This window comes from Rhea americana, unplaced genomic scaffold (genome assembly GCF_003343005.1).
Source record: "Rhea americana isolate MKP2758 unplaced genomic scaffold, rheAme1 scaffold_112, whole genome shotgun sequence".
Taxonomy (NCBI): Eukaryota; Metazoa; Chordata; class Aves; order Rheiformes; family Rheidae; genus Rhea; species Rhea americana.
In genome coordinates, this window is record NW_028185173.1 from 386,026 (window position 1) to 409,179 (window position 23,154).

Here is a 23,154-nt window from a genome sequence, read left to right on the forward strand (position 1 = left end):
ACCTAGAAGATATTTTTGTGGGAGTGAGGAGAAAAAAGAAGGACCTAAAAGATATGCAGAAACCTTGACAGGGAAAGAAATGGGATACGAAGCTGGAATTTTAGGGGGGAAAAAAGCACAGGAGTGTGCTCTTGACACAGGATGTGGATGCATAGGAGGCAGGAGATTTCAGGAACTCTTTAAAGGGACAGGAATTTGAAATGGCACACTGGCAGCTCAGGAGAAGATGCAAGGAGTCAGATGAATGCAATCCTTAGCCCCTATAGCAATTGTAAAGTGAAACATAAACTTTTTGATGTTTGTAAGGATCCAAAAATTCAGATTTTATGGTCATAAGTATTGTGAACAAGTATTTATTAGGATGATCGATAAAGAAAATTAAAAGACATATTTTGCAAATTCTAAATAAGTTTTATTTCTTTTCATATGAAGGAAAGGATAATTGTGTTTTTTACAGGTAAATGATGAAAAAATTTAAAATATGTCTTAAGTTTACCTTTGTAATCAATTTTAAGAGGTATGTAGTATAAATATCACACAAATCATTATTTGCTTTGCTCTGTCTCTTGATTTTTATGATTCCTTTGTATATTTACTTACTTAAGATAGGTAAGATCAGATCCTGGAATGGGAATAAATTCAGGAGATGCAGCAGCAAGCAGAAGGAATTTTTGTGAGATTCTTTCTGAGAGCATGCCCCCACATCACTCTGTTAAGGTATACAATTAATACTGAACTGTGGATCATACTTCCAGCCTTTCCAGAGGCCAGTTTGGCATTCTCCATGGGGTTCATGTGTCTCGTTAACTGAGTAGGGAGAAAGATAACATCTCTGATATGTGAACCTATGCAGCTCGGTCAAGGAAGGCAGTAAAAAGAAATTCTGCTTCTGCTAAAATAACATCTTAACTACAGCTAAATAAAGGGCTTTGAACTTGAGAGCTTCCATTAAAATTATAAATATATACGAAAAATTTAAAAGAAGCCTTACAAAATACTCTGAAAATTCTATTCTGTACTMTTTGGGAGTTTTAATGGCTCCAGTCTTAGCAATGATAGAAGATAACTGTGTTCCAGTGCTAATGTTTGTGTGCTTGTTACTCCAATACAAGAGCCTTTAGTAATCATTATTTGCATTAGCTTTTTGGATCAGGAACATGCTCTGCCATTTCTTCTGAGTGCACCTTTTTCCTAACACTGAACAGCAAGCATTTGGTTGTAAGAATCAGACTAAAATAACTGTTTTGACGCTTAAATGGATGGAGTTGTGCAGCTCTGAATGCTAATCAGCTGTAGGTAAAGAATGTTTCCTCTTGTGGGAGTTGCTAAATGTGCTAGCTTGAGCTAAAAATAACCGGCTGACCTGCCCTCCTCACAATAACATTGTGGAACTTGTCTCTCCTTGCATGACTGAGGAGAGAGTGATATAGTTTAGCTCATTTTAAGGCAGAAAGAGGTTGTTATGCTCATCTAGAAACTGACTTAAAATTAAAATATTGTAATTTGTGTATCCCATCTAGGAAAGCTGCTTTGTGAAATGGTACGTACAGATCATTCAAACATCAGAGTAGATTCTGGAATTCTCCAATTGTTTTTTGTAACACAACCCCGCTGTATTCTTCGTGATTAGCATTCTCTTATGTTGCTATGATACAAAGATGCTAACTTAAAATGAAATGGTGCCAGGAGGCTTACAGCCATGGCCATCAGAGCAGCACTGAGGGCCTGACATCAGCTATCTCTTGGGAAATCTATGGGAAAGTCTATTTTGTTGTCAGAGGCATCGGCTAAATGTCCTTGCAAGGAAGCTTCCCCATGCAAGATAAAAAGCTAATCTTGATGGGAAGGGAGAGAAAAAGACTGTTCTCTAAACCTCACAAAAGTGCTGCACAAAAGCAAAAGAACTGGGAAATACATAAAAAGGACATCAATAAGATTTTTAGATTTGAGGACATATATGAGCTAGAATGGGCTAGTAACGGACTGACAAATAAAAAGTTATATTTGAATTAGAAAAAGTTTATCTGAAATGTCTATGTTTCTCAAATGTTTACCTCACCTTCATTCCTTCAATACAGGATGACTTAGTTGCTATTTGAAAAAAGGGTCACCTTCTGCTTAGCATTTTTATTGCAGGGAATGCAGCTGCAGTTACTTCTTGTTCTTAAATACAGTGGAGCTAGTAATTTGTGACTATAAAAAGGGGACTATACAAAAACACTGGCAAGAAGTTTGTTTTGAATTCTGCTCTGCAGTTGGTCTGTGTAAGGTGAAACTATTTCATTTAAAAACAGTTTCAAGAGTRCAGATACAAGAATACAGTTTGTATTCATCACACTTTCAGGTTTCTATGTGAAATTTGGTAAACTGGAAGTGAATATTTTAACACCATGAGTCAACAATAATAAGTTCAATGCAATTTCTTTTCTTTAAAATGTGGTAGGTGCTGGATTTTAGAAAGTAAAAGACAGGGACCACAGAAAAATTGCACTTTAAAAACCTCAGGATGTTATCTAGCCCATACTCTTATCTCAGGATCAGCTGTTGAGAGAGGTTTCACTCTGCTGTTGCTCTCAGAAACCTCCAAAGATCACACAACCTTCCATGACATCTGTTATCATACTTAGTAATCCTTACCGCTAGAGCAGACTTACCTAATTCAAACCTTCTTCTGATGGCTTGCAGAAAGATCTAGGCCTTTCTGAAGTGACTTACCATAGTCTACAAGAGGGGCACTTACCTATGAAAAAAATGTAACTCAGAGCCACTGCCTGAGAGCACAGCCTCCACGGTGAGCTTCTGGGGACTGTCAGTGAACACTGTGTGCAYCCTCAGCTTATGGAGCAGCACCTTTACGGCTTAGTTCCTTCCAGACTGACTGTGTCCCATTTATATGCTAATTCTCTGTCTTAGTAGAGGCAGAACATGCTTTAGTTTACTGGTTTCAGCATAGCCCACCCACTATGTTTTATGACAAAAGGCAGCTGATGCTAAGACAATGTAAAAAAACTACATATCAATTCTTACAGAATTGAAAGACTGAGATTGTACTTTGAAGGATTCAAAATGAAAAATTATGTGTGAAATAAACATAAAACATAGCCAGCCTTAAACTTCAGAATAAATTCTACTCTCTATTTGTACTTTTCACCYGTGTATATTTCTGTAATGTCACCTATAATTCTTATTGCATATTCATTTGGAAGGCTGGCTATGCATATTTCATTGCCTTCCTGAATTAACAACTTCATCATCTAGATTCTGTCTTTCTCTTTATCGTTCCATATATTCAAATATAGCATAGAGGCTCCCAGTTCCCATTTTTTGTAATGCTTTGGATCAACTCAGACTCAGATCAAATGCCCTAATATAAACTCTTAAAATACTCTTTGAAGTATTTAATTCTCCACATACTAAATATGATATAAAATATTAATTATAGATAAAATTTAATTAAGCCTGTCATCACCAGTGTATTCTCTGTGTTGGAGAGCAAACAGGTCTTCTTTGGATCCTCTGTGATGAAGGTTTTCAGTAATAGAGATTGTCTTTGTATAGGCATAATTCTGAAGACAAGCTCCTCTTTTTCCTGTTYTTCAGGTATATTCACATTCATATGAGGTCCCTCTGCTATTGTTTAAGCCCCAAACTTCTTGTCTAGTCACCAGTGAACATGGAGAATACTTCATTTCTTTCCTCTTTGTAATAGTCCTTTACATATTTGGACACTTCTATTATGTTTCTGCAGTCTTGCATAGCCTAAACAATCTAATTATTTTTTCTTTTCTTTTTTCTTTTCTTTTCTTTTCTTTTCTTTTCTTTTCTTTTCTTTTCTTTTCTTTTCTTTTCTTTTCTTTTCTTTTCTTTTCTTTTCTTTTCTTTTNTCTTTTCTTTTCTTTTCTTTTCTTTTCTTTTCTTTTCTTTTCTTTTCTTTTCTTTTCTTTTCTTTTCTTTTCTTTTCTTTTCTTTTCTTTTCTTTATTGTAAGGTTATATTTTCTGCAACTGTGATCGCTCTCATGTAGATTCTCTGTTTCACAACACTTTTTGAAGAGTATTACTCCGAACTAGATATAGGAGTGCTCTCAAAGGATCATTTCACACATCTCATATAATCAGTCAATAATGAATATAGATAATCCATCTAGAATTAAATAAGTCAGCTAAATGAATGTAATAAGACTAGACAGATCATGAACAAGTGATCCACACAGCACTTGCAGTTTGTTCTTCAAATTTTGATTGGTAATATGATGCTATTTCCAGGTAACAATTTGGAGAAGCAAATAAGAGAGAGTGCAAGGTAAGTGGGGAGAAACCTAAAGAGGTGATTTGATTCAATTCCCTGCTAAGAACACAGCCAACTTTGCTCCTGTATTTTTTTTCATGAGGAAAAACTGAATAGTCTTATCACAAGGATATTCTAATATTGCATTTAGAGGTGATGGCGCCTGTAAAATGATTGCACAAATCAGTATCTTCCTTTCTGTTGTCTATCTTGTAATGCCTTATGCCAAATAAAAATATTGCTCAAATATGAAAAAAAGCTGTCAGCATTTCAATAATAGATGCATTGCATGAACTGAGGGTCAAAAAACCTATGTTCTTGACCATATTTGCCTCTGTTTGGCAGCTTACCTCATACAGCTTTGTGCCCCATTATTATTACATTCAACATTTCTGATGTCCTATTTAGAACCTATAAACTCTGAAGGACAAGAAGAAGGTCTTTCATTATATATTTACATCATATCAGATAAGTCGTGATGATTGAATGAAACAAAATAATTTAGGCTGGATGTGACACTGGAGGTAATCTAGCCCAATTGTTGCTCAAAGCAGGCCCAGTTAGATCTGGTGGCTTAGCGAATTGTAGAACTTGTGGACCACGATTTCTGAACCCTTATTATCTCTTTGGGKATTTTAATGACTGTTAGACATTTTTGCCTTTAAGGGATCATGAACTGATCAATTTAATTAAGAACCATATTCCCTAAAATCAAATATCTTGAACAGAATAACTCCCCAGTCTTCAAATATAAATCCCATGCAAATATAAATCTTCTTTCTTGTCTAGAATTTTGCTTGCTTCAGATAAAACTGTTAACCATAACTTTTGACTAATATTACATGTTCTCTTTGGTTTGAAACTTCYGTTTTTCCAAGATTTTTGTACTCCCTTTTGAAGACTCAGATTAAATAAAGTCAGTGGCATATTCATTTTTAAAATTAAATAGTAAAATGACAATCCTGACCTCTCAGTAGTGATTCCCTATACTCCTCAAACCATTCAGACTCAATAATGATTATCTTTTGCTAAAGTTATTTGACATTTCTTAGAAGGAATTTGATATGTAAATTTGTTCAACTGTGACCTCTCTGTGGAGGGAAATAATGTAATTGGTGGTCTCCAACAGGACCTTCCTACAGATGTGGCAAACTATAAAGAGACTGTATAGAAGAAAATTAAAGGATGTAAATTTTGCCCTTAAAAGTATAATTTCTGGAAAATGAAGGACTCTCTTGGAAGCACACAGTCAGATATGATAGTTTCACATGCAACACAGAGCTTAACAAGCTTTGATTTATTTATATGAACAGAAACATTTTTTAAAAATTGTAAACATGTAACCTGATAGACTAATTAGTCAGGCAATACAGCATTGCTCTTCCATAGTTTATTTTCATCAGTAATATTAATCACTGCACAGCAGATGTATTAGGGGTGATCCAAGGTTAAAACAAAGGATTCAAAATAATGAACTAGAGCAGTAGATGACAACATGGAAAACTTCTTGATTTATAATTCTGAGAGTCTGTTGTGGGTATCTGCATCAACTTCATGCCTTTTAATCAGACAGCCTCTGATCATGGTGATCTTTACTTTGCATTAATTTTATCTGCTTTTGGAGGTAATGTAACTGTGATAAGAGCCAATTAGTTTTGCACCATCAGGAAGGACAATGAATTGTGACTTGGCAAAACAAAGATAAAATTAACCATTTGCCTAAATGAAGCTATTCTTTGTTGTTTTCTCATAAGGCTTGTTGTGTTCAGCTCCATGAACAAGATAGCTGAGGATATGCAAGTCTACCTAAAGTAAGACATGTTCTGAAATGAACACTACACTAATGTAGTTACACTGCCCAGTAATTCAATGCTAATTTTCCACAAGCCATTAGATTCGTGTAAAGATTCTATTTCACACTTATGAATAAGTGACACAGTGAGAAATAAGCTAGCATTTCAGTTCTTGTAGCAAATGCTTCTTAAATGAGAAGTGAAATGAGCTGGATGAAAGATGCTTTTTCCACACAGGTACAACAACATTGTCTTTTTAAAAAATGCTATTGCAAGTCTTTTGCCCAAGAGTCAGACAAATTGCATACTGGAGTGAAGCAAACTGAATCACTAGACAAAATTTTGCAAGTCTATTTTTGTACTATAATAACACCATGAAGAAAGCTAACATGCAAGCTATATARCTTTACAGAAACATAACTGTAGTTGTGATACAGGTAAGCAGTTATTCATATTTCATGTGCAAGAATTATGCATTTTAGAAGTTATTTTAAGGTAATATCGTATTTATACATGACACTGGCAAAATACAAAAACCCGCACAGATTTCCAAATTATTGGAATGTGTGTCTACTTTTTATATATATTTTATATATATATTTATATATATATAGAAAGCAGAGAAGAAAACTAAAAGGGAGACCTCCAAATTTAATTAAGARCATTAAAGAGCAACTAATTTAAAAAAATAAGGTTTCTCTCCTTGTCAAACAGGGTGAAATGAGTCTGAAATTATAGAGTTCACAATTCTTGGAAAGGGAAAGATGGAAAACAACAAAAGAGAAGCAGGGACACTTTAGCARACCCAGAGATTAGGTTGGTAAAATCATAGGGATCTAAGGAAACCTAAGAAAAAAAATTGATCTAAGGAAAAAAAAGCAATCTAAGATCAGACTAAGGAAAAGAACCTAATAAGAACTGGTGTTTACTCAGATAAATGATATTAAATACAAATATAAGCTCATATATTATCCCAAAGCAGAGAAAATATAGTAAGTATAGAAGAGACAAACTAGTTTAAATCAAGGATTCTACGATAAACTTGAAAATTAGAAGGGAACATATGATGAAAGATGGAAACCAGGTTAATCTTTAATTAGGAGAATAAAATAGCACCAATAGGCAGAGACTCAATTAGGAGCACAAAATTAGTTGCAAAAAATATATATACCAGAGGTAACAAGAAATAATTTGTAAGTGATAATAACATGATAACAAGGAAAATATTGGTCTGCTATGGAACAAAGAAGGAAAGCTATCAAGAGATAGTACTCAGATGGTCAACATTCTTTAAGTCCTTTTTAATTAACTAAAAAGACTCGTTGATAGTAAAGGTCTAGAAAAATAATACTAATAACAGAGGAATAAGTTTTCTGCTTTAGAATATGGAAACAACATTCTTAACAGTATTTGAGAGATTACGTAAGTAATTTTAATTTTTTTAGATTAGTTTGATCTGATGAATATCATACAAACACACGAACACCTAATTAACAGAATTACAAAACTGTTAATAACTATATTTAGAAATCTGTGAAAGACAGAATACATACTAAGAGTCTGGAAAAAAGGTATATGTAATACCTATGTTTAAAAAGTAACAAAAGAAGGGTTGATAAAGTATAGAGCAGTTAGTTTAACTTCAGTCTTCARTATAATTATGATAAAAATCAAAAAAGCATTTTGAAAGACCCAGAACTGAAAAAAAAAAAAGGAGTAGCAGGCAACTGACATTTTTACAATTTGCGTCAAACCAGTCTGATTTTCTTTACAACAGCCCTTGTTGTTGTGAGGAAAGCGTTGGTTTTCCTAAGCCTTGGTGTAATAAGGTAATCGCGCTCTCTAACATGACCTCACAAGGAYGCTGGGAAAACGTGGTCTAGAAGAAACTGCTGAAGGCTAGTGCAAACTGCTTGGGTAACGTACCTCAAAGGACGTTTGTCTGTGGTTCACTGGAAACCACAAAGTCGAAGTGCACAACAAATATAAGGATGGCCKGTCTCATGTTCTATTCAATGTTTTCCCCAACCAGGGTAATGATTATATCTGGGGAAAACACAGACGTAAAAGGAACCATAAGTTCACCAGAGGACAAGATCAGAACTGAGAATGAGCTTGACAAATKAACAAACTAATCTGAAAACAAGATGAATTTACTATGCTTGGGCACAAGAGTGCAAAAAAATGATGTTTAGGTAAAGGTCCTTCTCTTTAAAAAAAGAACTAAGAGAGATAATGGATTAGAGGCAGAGCATGAGTTAGCAATTTCATGTTGTTATGAAAAAGCCAATCATCTTGGAATCAATTAATAGAAATATAGATGGTGAGAGATATAATATTTCTGTTCTGCTCAGGTAGATTGATTAAATTACTTTCCAAGGTCACATCTACTCCTCTTCATGACTCTGCCAGGTGCACTGTTATATTTGCTCTATTATTTCAGCAGAACAACTTCCCTTTAAGTCTTTGAGACATTGATTTGAGGCTGAAATTTTCAGAAAGGCTTAAGTATCTAATTACTACAGAATTCAAAAAGGTTTGAATGCCCATGAATACTGAGTAGTTCCTGAATCAGAATTCGGCTACTGTTTGTGTACTGAGAATCTAGTGTTGTTATAATTCCAGAAAAATTTGAGTCACTTTTAAAACTAAGTCAAAAAAGTTTAACAACTAATACTTGAATTAGCTCAGATATTTTTTCTTAATTATCTCTATTTGTAGTATATTCTTTAAGCTCAATTCAAAACTCAAATGATCAAACGTGTGCCTTTTTGTGGTTGATCAGTCATACCCTCATTTTATGCCACAGAAAATGGCCGATTCCTTCCATTTCAGCTCCCTCAGTTCCAATGACTTTTCCTTCTACTTTGAACAATCCTCCCTTTGAAATAAAAATTTGAAAGGAAACTTTCAGAGATTAGGAGGCTGGGAGAGGTCTTATTTGTGAAAAATAATTCCCAAGACAAATATATTAAATATTTGCATTTGCTTTATTATTGACAAGTCTACCATTTCCATCTAGTAACAGACTACTACAATTATCAGAATTATTAAACAGGTCATTGTTAATGATCTTACTATCAAAGTAAAATCCAGTATAACTCTTTCCATAGGTTTTATGCAAGATATTTTAAGCTGTAAATAATACTTAGAAATTCAGCATATATTGTAGCACTGACAGCATGAGATTTCCAGAATACACCATTTTAAAAATTGCTTATCCTCCTACTGGGATAGTTAAGTACTTAAGAGAATATTTATTTTTTTCTGTAGTGTGATTTGGTGATCTGTAAAAGATACCAGTGAATAACTTGCTTTGTACTCTGTTTAGCCACGAGGACATTCACCTGTATTTATTCAATTTTTCCATTTTTCTGCAACAGCTCAGGTTTGAAATATTAAATATTTAGAGCTATCAAGTACTCATTTGAATATGTAATCATTACTTCAGATTTTTATTTTGACTAAYCAAGTGACTTTTTGCCTTCATCTGTGCATCAATGACTTGCGACTTATGGCACACCGTAGGTTGTTAAAATATATATATGTTCTGGATATAACCCATACTTYCCTCTCTTGGAAGTCTATTTTTGCTGTTGTGTAAGGATAACAATAACTACATTTTAGTCAAGTCTTCACTGCTTAAAGCTCCATGTTTCCCTGATAACTCCTGCTCTCTTAGAGAGGCATTTCCTTCCCTTTGTCTTTTTGTAACATGAGTTTGGAAATGCCCAAGTCCACCTTGATTAAAACAACTGATGCCTCTCTCATATTTTGTGAATAAGTCATTTTTAATAAAGATGAAATAATATTACTGAATAAAATTATTTTTCAAATGTTCTTAGAATTGTTATTTATCAGAACCTTTCACATCTTTAAAATAGTCCTAAAACCAATGAGAGCTTAGGTTTATAAAGGAAAATAACATCTTCCATAACAGATATACAATACTTGTATTATTCAATGTAAGAAACAGTAGGCAAAAAGCTGGGGAATGAACCTGCAAAACTACAAATGGTTCTATTTTGATATAAAATGTTTTCGTCTAATAGGCAGATTAGGGCTATTCAAGCTCCTTATTTTTGTAGTAGTGAGCACAAGATCACATGCAACAGATAGCCTACTGCTGAGAGTAGTGATCTGAACAGAAGGTAACTGTTTCACAGTATAGTGTTTCTACACTGAAGTTTAAGTAAGAAAAGAGAAAGCTGTCTCAGGTTATAGACTTGAGTAGTTCCCTTAGAATACAGGCATTTTTTTGTTTTATTGTTGTTAACTTCATTCAGAACCATGGAAAATGAGTCTGCTCAAAGAATGAAGCTTTTTATTCCAACATCTGGAAATCTATTTGAGGATGCGTACCTCTGGAGGGATTCTGCAACGTGGGGAAAGGTACAGTGGTACGTGTAGTAGATATGTTAAAGTACAGGGAGGGGAGGAAGAGGGAGACTTATTTTTCTGATTTGAGGTGAATTTACATTTTTGACTATTTATTTCTGTCTACGACAAATACCAATGTGTGTTCATAGGAAAGTTAGGTCAGAAAGATCCCATATTAACAGGAGATGAAATGTAAGGAGAAAAAGACAAGACAAGACAAAAGTAAGACTTTTACAAAAATAAAAGATAAAAGCTTAGGAGGCTATTATAACTTGCTTGGTAGTTACTTTAAAAATTAGCTTTTTTGTGGAGATTTGTGCCTTTYCTAGTAAACTTCTATTAAACAAAACAAAACAAAAAACCCACCGTTCTTCATGCAGTAATGAAAAAAACTGCAAGTTCAGCTGTTGAACTAGTAGAGTTTTATATTGTTCTGAGGAATCCTCATAGTGACAAAACAAAAAAAAAAATCGATTAATATATAGAGCAATTATCACCTGTAACTAAGTGCTTTACAATGAGAGGGCATTAAGTTGGAACAGCTCTGGGCCCCTTAAATTCTTTATGAAGATAACAATAGAGAAATCCAGCCCATGGTAATTCACTTTAAACTCATGCTTTCTACTATGAGGATGAAGTTTCTTAGACCTTCCAGTGTAAACACTTGCCAAATTTGATAAAGAACCACCTTGAGTTTGCACTCAACAATGTAAAGTGGCCTGTAGTTTTGTACAGAATATGTTTTTGAGGTAAAAAATGAGATCTATATAAACGTATACATCCATGGAAGAAGACATTCACATAAGGGAGTTAGAGTGAACTTCCGAGTCAGGTAGAGATGGAAGAAACCYTGGTTATGAGGTACTTTTGAGCCAGAAGTTTAGAATTTTGATATTTTCACTAAAAAAAATAAAAAAGTACAAGAACAGAAAAGGAGTAATCACTAAAACTCAGGAGCAGCACAGGACTGCATGGAAAGCTTTTAAAAGCATTAGAACCAAACTTGCAAACCTTGAGATTTCTCTTGTAATATGATACCAATATCAAATGTTTGCAGCTCTTGATGTTCTGTAGGAAAAAGGCTTTCCAAAACCAAGTTTATAGTCCATGATGCCTGATATTCCAGCTAGTTGTAATGAAGAATGAGAATTTTGAAAAGAAAGAGATAATTAATGATCTCAGATAATGAGTTAATGTTAGAAATAGATTGTATGTGCTGCCTTATCTTTTCTCATTTATTAAGACAATATAAGTCAAGAAAGAAGAGTTTTAGTCAGAGTTGATGGAGGACTCATTTCTTGAATGTCGTTTTCCTTAACTATCTTATTTGAAATAAATTATATTTACCTGCTTTCTTAAGAACTGATATGAGTTTCTAAAGAATAAGGAAAGATTACTTTTTTATAAAATTTAAACAATGACACATTTTTGCTTAGCAAATACCTGTGAAAACTGAGACATCATTGCTTCCTTGGGTGTCTCCTATAACTCGTGTCCTGCCGCTCCACCCCCACAGTGGCACCATCAGAGTGCAACTCTGGGTCTCAGCGGCTTCTGTACAAAGCCCATCAACTTAATTGAAACCATCACAGCCAGCAGTTTAAGCAAGGGTGGCCAGACATGCTCCAAGTCTACTGGATCTGCTGAGTGTGAGAACCTTCAAAGAAAGATGCTAACAAATAGGAATATCTGTAAAGATATGCACTGGATTTCTCAGGTCATGTATTTGGAAGAATATAGCAAGTTCTACAGATTCATCAGAATTTAGGCATCAAACCCCCAATATTTGGTCTTCAGTGACTGCATACATCTAACTAAGAAGTATCTTCTTCCAAATACAGGGCCTGAGAAATCCAGTTCAGATGCTCACAGAAACATTGGAAATTAAGACACTCCCAAGGTTAGATTACAGATACCTAAAGTGATAGTTTGGTGCTCCATCTCTGTAGTCCATCTAGATTGTATATAATCTCAGATGCCTTTTTCAAGTACAATACTTAAAATTAAAACACATTACTGTACAATATGGAATTTCTTTATTTAAAGATTTAAATTGTATATGAGATATGATGATTTTCATGGTCATCCACAGAGTTTCTATCTCATAAGATGAAATATAGATCTGGACATAGCTTGGACTAGTTCTTGTACTCTCTTGGTCCTTCCAGCAATCTATTATATTCCTTAGACTCATCACACTAATTCAGTTGGACAAGGATATGGGGTTAAATATGTATGAATAAAAACACAACACTGAAACTAAAAATATGACTTCTCCAAAACTTAAATTAACTTCATAAGACTTATCAAGTTAAATATCAGACATTGTGTCTGTGGAAAGTCTGAACAGCAAAAAGCGCATTATGCAGCCGGATTTGGTGCAGCTGCAATAGGGACAGGAGACGTGGCTCCTTGGATTCTCTGCTATACTCCCTAATGTCTAGCCACTTTCAAAACTAAAATTCAAACAACACTGAACACCATTTAAAGTATATTAGGTCTGAATTACTAASCCACAGGGAGTTCTTAAATTGTTTAAAATGCAATGAGGCAAATGTCTCCCAAATTTTTGTAGCAGTATGTTGTCAGTTTAAAGGCTTATCTCTTCAAACAYAGAACACAACAAACCTTCTAAACTTTGTGTCCATCATGCATATCTTGATGTTAAGCCAAACTTTTATGTTTGAATGCTGGTATTGCTTTCTCACTTTCTGCAAATACTTTTTGTTATGAGATACTGTCGGGGGGGGAGGGGAGAGTGTTTATTAACCAGCCTGTCAGCAAAACAGTGGTTAGTTACTAAAAAAACCTTTGCCTTATCTGCAGTGTAACAGACTGAGTGCTTGGATACAACAAAAATCAAAATACCAGTAATCCAGTGTCCAAAATTATACACACCATCATCTGGGATCACAGGAAGTATCAACTCAGATCTTTTCTTTAGCATCAGAGGTAAAAGCACACAGGCAGGTGGAAAACCCTGCATACCAACAGCGAGCAAGAAAATAACATTSAAGTCTGAGCTGGAGACTTTTCCCAAATCAATTCTAAACCAAACAAACAGTTAGCGTATGGTACCCTGTGCATGCGGATTAGACAGAGCATGCACACATCTGCTCCCATCTCACTTACAGGTGTTGAAGTTAGTGAGGCTGATTTGGCCTGAAGTCACTCAATGTTTTGTCACTGGCATCAATTACAGCAGGATGAGGTTGTTCGCCATCGAAGTGTTTAAAAGCAAAATAAAGGTTTACACACTATTTCTTTCTCAGTATTTTTAAATCCTTCTCTGCCCTTTACTTTGAAAGGATACCAGTCCACACTTATCAATCCAACTTTGAACACTTTCTTTTAATCCTACTTCTTGCCTTCCTGTTAACTGTACTGTTCTTTATAAGCTTCATACTATGGACTGCTTATTTTCCTCAGTTTTCATCTATTTAGATCATTTCCTGTGGTGAGCCATACCATAGCAAGATTGTGATTATTTATACAGTAAATTCTGTGAAAGTAATGTTTAATCATCTATAGCCTCACACACAAAAAAAGAACTGACCCAGCTGATCTATACCTTTTCCAGCTACCATATGTTCAGTGCTTGAAAATACATCATACTGTGTATTCACTTCCCTCCTACAGTGAGTAAACAAAATCTGAAGCATTCAGTGATTTCTCTGTCCAGAAGGGAGCATTATATCATCTAGTCTGATCTTTTCTGTGTCACAGAACACTTTCTATGACAGGGTAGTCTCTTGGCCTAAATTTTATTTTGGTTCATGTATTAAATATCTAGCTTAGCAGCTAGATAGACCAGCATTTGGTCCATCAGCAATAACGGCTGGTGTTTTCTCTTTAACAGGCAATGCCTTTCATATGTACATGCCTGCCTGTCTTTATGCCTTCTATTAGTGTTTCACAATTTACATACTTCTAGAAGAAAAACTTTATAGTAAAATTTTGAGCTTATTTGGTTTTAAATTTTCCAACTGAAATTCACAAATCTTGATCAATGCTGCATTTCAAATGTGTATGTACATCATAGCACATCATTTGAAACTGTTACTGAAATTCTTCATACAGTTCAAATATATGTAGGAGGAAAAGGAAACATTTTTTAAATGAAAAAAGATTTCTTTGTAAGTCCTAATATTCATAATGCTGTCTATTGACTCTCTCAGTYGTGAGGTATACTTTGAATTTCAGAAGTGACTTCCTATTAATATGGAGGATGTGTATTCCTCTCCCTAAGCTTTCTGTRCATATGTAATCCAACATCAGTCTGCAAAATTAATCTTTGGAGAGCCCTGAGTAACCTGGTCTGACATCTTAGCTAKCCCTGCTTTGAGCAGGAGTTTGGACTGGAACTCTCTTGTATTCCCTTCTAACCTGAATTATTTTATGGCCCTATATTTTTTTTTCTCCACAGGAAAACATCCTTTTTACAACCATCAGCCCACTGGTGCTTATGATTTTTTTTGTCTTATCAGGTCTATCTATGAAACCACATTGGTAGCAAACCTCTATGAGAACGAGCCAGTCACTGTAATTTGTGTGACATGTTCAGCATGGAATATACTTGGCTTAGTACAGGCCTTCACTGGCATGTTTCAACTGTGTAGCCCAAACAGGTTGTCTCTCTAAACACCTAACTGCATTTAGTGGTATCTGCAGTAAACCTGACCTCAGGAAGAAACTGGACTATAGCTTTCATCCACCATGACAGTGTATTAGTATTACTTATCTGATGGTAAAATCCTGGTGTTTGTACACAGGCTGTGAAGAGTCTCCTGTTAAATGCCAAACACTCACTKCTGCCCTACACAATCAAAGGGCAAAGTGCAAAATTAAAAGAGCCAAAATGGAGCTGAAAGCCCAGCATCTTTTGCATTATCTAGTGACAGGAATTTGCCAATAACTTTTCAAAGCACTTACATGTTGGACCACTCCTAGATGCTCCAGTGGTTTGTCCTTTTTATTTTTTTTTTTTTTTTTCTTCTTATAAAGGCATCAGACTTAGAATTTCCAATAACCTAATCTGACAGAACGATATTTCCATAACTTGATCTGGGACCAATGCACTGACACTACACCATCACCTGGTGACTCTTCATTCACTCCTAAATTTGTTTTATAATTCTTCAGTATTGTCTCACATTTCTTTTTGAAGAACATGAGGAAGTTATTCAGTAGCTGCTGACTAGTTTGACTCCAAATTTGGCAAAAGGAGAATTGACAGATTTGGGAGGAGGGGTGTCAGAATTAGGCCTTTCTCAGCCATCTCAGGTGTATAGAAAAGAGTAACTTTCAGGAAAGCAAAATCTCTGAGTTATCCCCACATTTAGTCCAGTGACCTGACTCTAGGAAAGAATATATAAAAATCAGGATAGTTGTTACCACAGCTTGATTTACCTTCCCCTCCCCCTCGCATTTATAATGTAATGCTAATCAGGATGCTGCTGCTGAAGCCTACATTGAAAAAAAGCGATGGAATAAACTGCCACCTAGAGTTAAAGCATTGATGTTAATACTGTGTAATGTGTACATTCAAGATAGACAACTCTAGCATTACAATATTCAGGACTAAGCATAGTCTTTGAATGCTAGCAAAGTAGAGATTTTTCAGGGATTACAAATTGAATMTCTGTGCATAATTTCTTAACAGATATTAATCTATTTAAGAATCACTGCATAACTGAAGATCATTATCAGCATATGTTATTCTCACTCTCTTTGACAGGAATGTTCTARATATAAGTGCAGATCAGTAGACAGAACTATTATTAATGAAAACAAGGTGTCTTTGTTTTATTACTTCTTTGCACTGCCACTTTCAGTCCATTGGGATGCCATACTCACACATACCAGCAAATCTCCACAATTTTATGGGCTGGTTCATATTATCTACACCTGTTTTAAGAATTCTGAACATTTTMATATTTATTTTCAAATTATTATATTAAACAGGTCAACTAACTTTTGAAAATGCTGGCTTAGTCTTGTACCCTCTCGTAGAAAAGTAGTATCTACATCAGAGCAGTTGTGGCAGCTGAGCACTGCAGTTAGTCTTGCAAGTGGTCATTGTCCAAAAAACTCAGAGCTCTGACTCCTGTGAATACTTAGCTTCTCCAGACACTGATGGCTTTTGGTAATACCTTAACCTCGTATAGCACTTTACAGAGATTTTATATAAACAAATTATCTTATTAGATATACAGCAACAAATAGATTAGAGATGCATACAAACCTATGACAAAGAGGGAAATGGAACTCACATTGCTTTGATGTCTTCCCATGGCACTACCTACCACAGTAACCTGTCTCTCCTTTCACATAGCACAGGTGTATTAGAAATTCTTTTTAGGCTACTTTTCTAAGGAAATGAAGYGTACCCAATCATGCTGTGTGTCTACAGGTCTGGAAGCCTTTCCTCACCATCTTTTGGACCCAATTCACCCCTTCAAACTGGATAGAAGACAGTTTAATTCCTGCAAGGTTGAGCAGAGGGGGGAAACAGCCACCTATAAAGGAAAGATCAACAGAATTAAGCCATTTTACATTTTGTTTTGTAACAGCTGACCAGTTAATGCATAACTGCACATTAGAAAAGTCACATACTAGCCTCTTGTCTGATTTGCAGTACRGAGGGTAAGGTTCAAAGGAACATGGGTCTATTGCAGGTGGAGCAATAGTGGAGAAAGAGGGAAGCATTAGAGATAAAAAAAAGAATAAATCCATAACAAACTAGAAATCATTACTTCTGCCTTTAACATGGAAATTTGCATGCTTATTATGGTTTCTGAATCCTTGTCTTCTTTTCAAATAAGAGATTGTGACCACTCAAATGATCAACTTAAAGTAAAATCCAATCAAGAAAATTGTCAGTTGTAGAYTATCAAAAAGCATATGCACTTTGAAAAATCTAGTGTGTACAGTACTTTTCCAAATGAATAAAAAATCAATTAAAATTGTTATCTGTAAATAATTCATTCCGACAAGGTGGGGAACCCTCAAAACTTTGTACTAAAAAGTAAGATTCAGCTCACAGACTCTGAAGTGCTTTTGGCAGCAAGCCTGTAATCAAGGACTGAAAAGATAGTAGAGATTATATTGACCTCTTAGAAATATTTTTGTGAACTCATTCCTGGCAAATAGAACCTATGGTTAGCCTGCGCCATGGAAGTGCAGTTATTCRTGTAGGGGTCAACAACACATTGTGTAGCTAGCATTGACAAAAGGGATTCAGCTTTTATGATTATGAGACCCTCTTCGAGGATCACGTGCTGCTAGACACTGGATCCACCTGATCAACTGTGACAAAGGCATCTTTGCCAATTGGCTGCCAAACTTAGTGAGGAGAACTTTAAACTATAAATGATGTGGGAGGGAGATGACAACCAAGTGAGGAAAGTGGTAAACTTGATTGGCGAGGAATGGATGCAGGGAGCTGTGGACAAAAGAGACCTTCAAACAACAAAACAGAGCAGATGGGGGCCCACTCCAAGTGCACACACATAAATAAGGAAGTGATAAGGAAACAGCATACATACAAATAAGGAAGTGATAAGGAAACATCGTAATAGAAGAAGCTCTTACACCTTTTCTGGAAAATCATCATGACTGAGCATCTCTCTAAAGCACCTGAACAGTAAAGCATGCAGCCTAGGGAACAGACAGGAAGAATTAGACATCTGCACTTGCAGGCCTGGAATCTCAGGATCACAGGCATGAGATGGGATAGCTCATATGACTGGAGTGCTGCCATGGATGGATACAGGCTCTTTAGGAAGGGCAGGCCAGGATGGGGAGGTGAGGGAGCTGCCTTTTATGTGGGAGAACAACAGGAATGCATGGAGCTCAGCTATGGGATTGGTGATAAACCAGCTGAGTGCTTATGGTTAAGGATTAGCAGACAGACCAACATGGGTAACATTGTGGGAGTCTGCTATTGACCACCTGATTAGGAAGWAGTAGATAGGTGTTCTTCAAATAACAGAAAGAAGCCTTATATTCACAGGCCCTGGTCCACGTAGATCTGAACCACCCTGATATCTACTAGAGGGACAACACAGCAGCACACAAGCAATCCAGTAGGTTTCTGAAGTGCACTGATGATAACTTTCTGATATAGGCAATGAAGGAGTTGATAAACACAGGCACTCTGCTGGACCTGATACTCACAACCAAGAACAAACTGGTTGGAGATATGAAGGCTGCGGGCAGGCTTGTTTGCAGTGACCATGAAATGGTGGAGTTCAGAATCCTGCAGAGGAAAACAAGACAAATAGCAGGATCACAACCTTGGACTTCAGAAGAGCAGATTTTGGTCTGTTCCAAGATCTGCTTAGAAAAATTCTACAGCAGATGGTCCTGGAGAGAAGAATAATCCAGAAGAGCTGACTGATTTTCAAGCATTACCTCCTCCAAGCTCAGGAACACTCCATCTTGAGGTCCAACAAGTCTAAGGCAGCAGGAAGCCTGTGTGGATGTCCAAGGAGCTCCTGACAAACTCAAAYATAAAAAGGGAGTACACAAGAAGTGGATGACAATAGAGGAATACAGACTTACTGTCTGAGCAAGCAAGGGTAGGGTTAACAACATCCGAGATAATACTGCATTGAACAGAGGTTACTCTAAATTTGTCTCTGACTGCAGAGATCCTCTATACTGCAATTCAGAAGTCTAACTGTAGAGCTTAACTAAAAGCAGTTGCTAATTGCCTGTTCTTATTTCTGTTGTCACTGAATAAACTAAGAGCTAAAGTTTACAATGAAGAAAAACCTAGTATTTTGTACCCATAGTACTAAACATTTCTTAGAATTCTTCTTTGGAAATTTAGTGTGTGCTCCAAAAAGAGATGCAGATTTAGTTTTGATTTAAGCTCTTTATATAAGGTCACAAATAAGGCCAAGTTCTATTTCTCTAAGCACCAATCAATAGTGTTATCAGTTAATAGATGGTGTTTTTATATAAACATTTGGTAAAAGTAATATCTTATGACAGAAAGCAATTAAGAAAAATAAATAATTGGGATAAAGTGTGTCTGAGCTGGAACAGAAGGTAGGAAACAAGAACTGAAAGTTCTGAAGACTCAGAGCAATGCTCCCACAATGACAACACCAGGACAAGACAGGCTGGATCTTGAAGGAATTTCTGTGGTGTTTCACAAGCAGAAGGTCTGCTCTAGAACCTCAGAGCAGTGCTTTGTTACTAACAGCAATGTAGCATTATGGAAAAGATCACTAGATGGTGCTAGCAGAGACTGGTATACTCTTGTCTGACAGAATGAGAAATTTGTTTTTGAAAAGACTGCTTAGCATCAGTGAAACTAGAKCAGAGTTCCCTGTTCTCATTCTGTCATTTCATAGGTTCACAATTTCCACAAAGCACAGAACCAAAACGTTGTTATCCAGAGCTACACTAGTCAGTGGAGAATGGAAGTATAAGCATCCCTTATGTCATACATCTGGGGGGCATAACATGCAGCTGAAGTTTTTAAACTACTCCACATGAAAGTATTCTTCTAAAGTTTGTTAGCCTTTTATTAAGTTTCACATTGAAGTGATCCTTCTGTGTCAGGAATTAGTTTCCTTAAACTAAAATATATTTGGTACCTAGTAGGTGCTTCTGCAGGAGGCAGAAAGATCTGTTTCCAAACAGGTAATTAGGTTCCATGATCTGTCTTGTTTTATTGAAACAGCAAATTAATGTTTTGGCACATTCTAAACCAGAACATTGTACTCTGCTTCCCAATACTTCATGCAGAATCACACACTATTACAATTCRTAACCTGAATATAAGACTAACATCATCTGTCAGCTGAATTAAAAATCACCCAACACCTGATAAAATAAGGAAATATCCAATGCCTTTCCTTCTCCTAGCTAGACATGTTCATGAGGGTTTCACTCACTGATTTTTCACTTTCTCTCAAGCTACTGTAGAAACCTAGAACATGAAAAAAAAAATAGAAGGCTTCTAGACAGGGAACTTGTTATTAGCTCTGCTCTGAGGTGCCAAGCTGGCAGGTTTGGAAGAATAGTTTGGAGTCAGACAGAATTGTGGGTTTTGGCATAACTTTGCATTCATTATAATCAATGGTAAAGGAATTAAATTTCAAGAAGGAGTAAAGGCAAAGTTAAGCCAAGTTTTTCCTTAGTATTATACAGTTAAGGAAACTCAGCAGACTGAATTGGACATTTGTGGTTTCTGACTGATAGAAATAGTACAAGTATGATGCAATCCCTCTGATTCAAAACACTTTCCAGTTTGTCTAATATAGAGTAATAAGCTCTGAAGAGTAATACTCAATATGTTAACTTAAGCTAATACTTCAATAAATGGATGACTATTGTTACCAAGTAATACCAAGAAAGAAGAGTCATTGGCCAAGTTCATTAGGATTTCTGTATCTTTTAGCAGCTTCTCAGATAAATAAAGGTCTCCCAGTACTCTTCTAAAATTAGATGATTGAAGAACAAAAAATGTCTCCCTCTTCCCATTTAGTTGTTGGTATGATRAGATCCAAGATTGAAAATTACCATCTGCTCAATTTATATATGGACTCTGTATTCTCCAAAASAAGAGAGATTTCAAACCAGGAAGTCAAGGCACTCATAAGCCATGAGTCATAAGCCATTAAGGAGCAATGAGAGCAGGGCTGCTCCACAAAGCAAGCACAGCATAGGCGAGGCAGGACACTCCCACAGCACCTGAGCTCAGCAGCTCAGCAAGCAGAGCAGGAGTAATAACAGCAACAGGTCCTATCAGCCATCCAGCGATCATCAGGCAAAGTTACAACTCATGTCTAAGATCAAACACAAGAACTCTAAATACATCAAAAACCACAACAGCTGCAATCTCCAAAGAAATAACCAATAACAAACAGAACCAAAATCAAGCACACCCACACCATAACTCAGGCAGGGATCACTGACCCAGGCTAGAGCTTAAATGGAGCTCCTGGGCCAATGGGCAGAAGGTGTGAGGTTGGAGGTTCCAGGTGAGGCTAGTCAGTGCAATCACAGACAATTAATGCACACAGGGCCCTGGGAAAGGCATAAGTCACCCTTCTTCACACACAGGGAGAATTGCTTTGGTTGTAGAATTGCAGATATACTGCTGAAAAAACTTACCTCAGAAATACTGTCTTGAAAATCTCAACTGATATAAAGAACCAGCCTGCCCCTGATATCTTCCCAGAAAGAGAACTTCTGACAATATCCTAAGAGGATAATTGGGTATAGGTATATATTCATAAACAGTAGCAACACCAACTAGAACAGAGACTGCAGAAAGAATACTTGCTTATTTTCTGTAGGTTATTATCTGTATTGTAGTAGAGAATGCAATTTTTAGTCTTTAAGAGATAAGCAATTCTAACAATGAATAAAGGATAGTAATTCTTGAAAACATTTTGCCAGAAATTTTATAGTTCCATTATTTTGGCCTTGTTGTCTGTTTGACAGATAACAATTCTATTAGGTTTACTTTGTGACTTTTAAATAATTTTATGAATTTATACACCTATTATTAGCTTCTTCAGGTTTTTATTTTTAATATTTAGTCAGTTCTTATGCCAAGCATAAAGGTAGAGCCATCATTGTGGAAGATATAATGCTCTAAATTAGGTCTCCTGGGGCTTGTATGGGAAAGAGAAAGAAGATACTGTGATTAATAAAAGAAATTCAGACAGATTGTTATAAAGTTGGCAAAATAAAGGATCTTAAGATATTTCTGCACTAATGTTAGAAGCTTGGAAGAACAGCAGAAACTACTACAGATTTTCATGAATAAACATAATTATAATTGGATTGACAGAGACAATGTAGGGAGCACTTCACAACTGAAATGCACATCACTGACATCCAGTACTCAAAATCCAGGGACTGCAAAAGTACTGTGGAAGTGACAAGCTTACGCTATTATATGCTTGGAGCTATACATTAAAGGGTCATCTCTGGATACAGATCCAGGAAATATGATCTAGCCTCACATTTGAAACAGTGATTCAGAGGCTTATTCTTTTTGAACATTTGTTGGTCTTCTACTTTTGTACTAATTAGAATCATATAATTAACCCAATATCACTTTGGGAGCCAATGCCTTATGCTGAAAAACATGGGACTCAAAAAGAAGATGCTCAGAATTGCTTGTAGTAATTCCTCATGTTTTATATATTAAAAACATGAAAAAATATGGAATAGAGTGAAAAGGTAACTTCATCATTTTAATTTCAGTTTGGCTCYTTTTTGTGTGCTTTCCTTAGAAAATGAGCATTACAAAATGCTTCTGTTTCTGTAAGTTCCCCTTCTGGTAACTTCTCTCTTCTCTCCCCAGGTGTCATTTTTCACTAAACTTGAGGAAGTTTACCAACTTTCAACTTCAATGCTGTGGCAGTAATTGAAACTAGATTCTGAAGAGTGATACTATTAAAGACACTTGAAAGAAATGTTTGAAGAATACAGACTTTTTCTATTCTATTTAGCAGAAGCTACTTGGTCAATTTACATGTACCAGCCAACTTGCCGGCATGTGCAGAACCCTGAGCTAGACATAGCATGGGCTTTGTCTCATACAATACATGAACATTGATCTGCTCTGCTAGCAGGTCAAATAAGGTAGATTTAGGATTTGCTAGGTATTAGGGTATTTAGGTAGCATTTACAAAAATTGGAGTACATTGGAGTAGGGAAGG

At 35.9% G+C, this 23,154-nt stretch overlaps 1 long non-coding RNA gene across 5 annotated transcripts in view; it reads left to right on the forward strand.

Moving 5' to 3' along the window:
• The window catches only part of LOC146600870 (uncharacterized), a 38,450-nt gene extending 15,562 nt beyond the window's left edge, over positions 1-22,888 (forward strand). For 2 of the 5 annotated variants that reach the window (XR_014897143.1, XR_014897140.1), the window contains 2 exons: positions 10,366-10,471; positions 22,797-22,888. This is a non-coding gene — a long non-coding RNA (uncharacterized LOC146600870). Of the gene's footprint in view, positions 1-10,365; positions 10,472-16,871; positions 17,375-22,796 lie in introns of those variants that run through there. The other 3 variants (XR_014897141.1, XR_014897144.1, XR_014897142.1) reach the window with 3 other exon arrangements.
• The last annotated feature ends 266 nt before the right edge of the window (positions 22,889-23,154 follow it).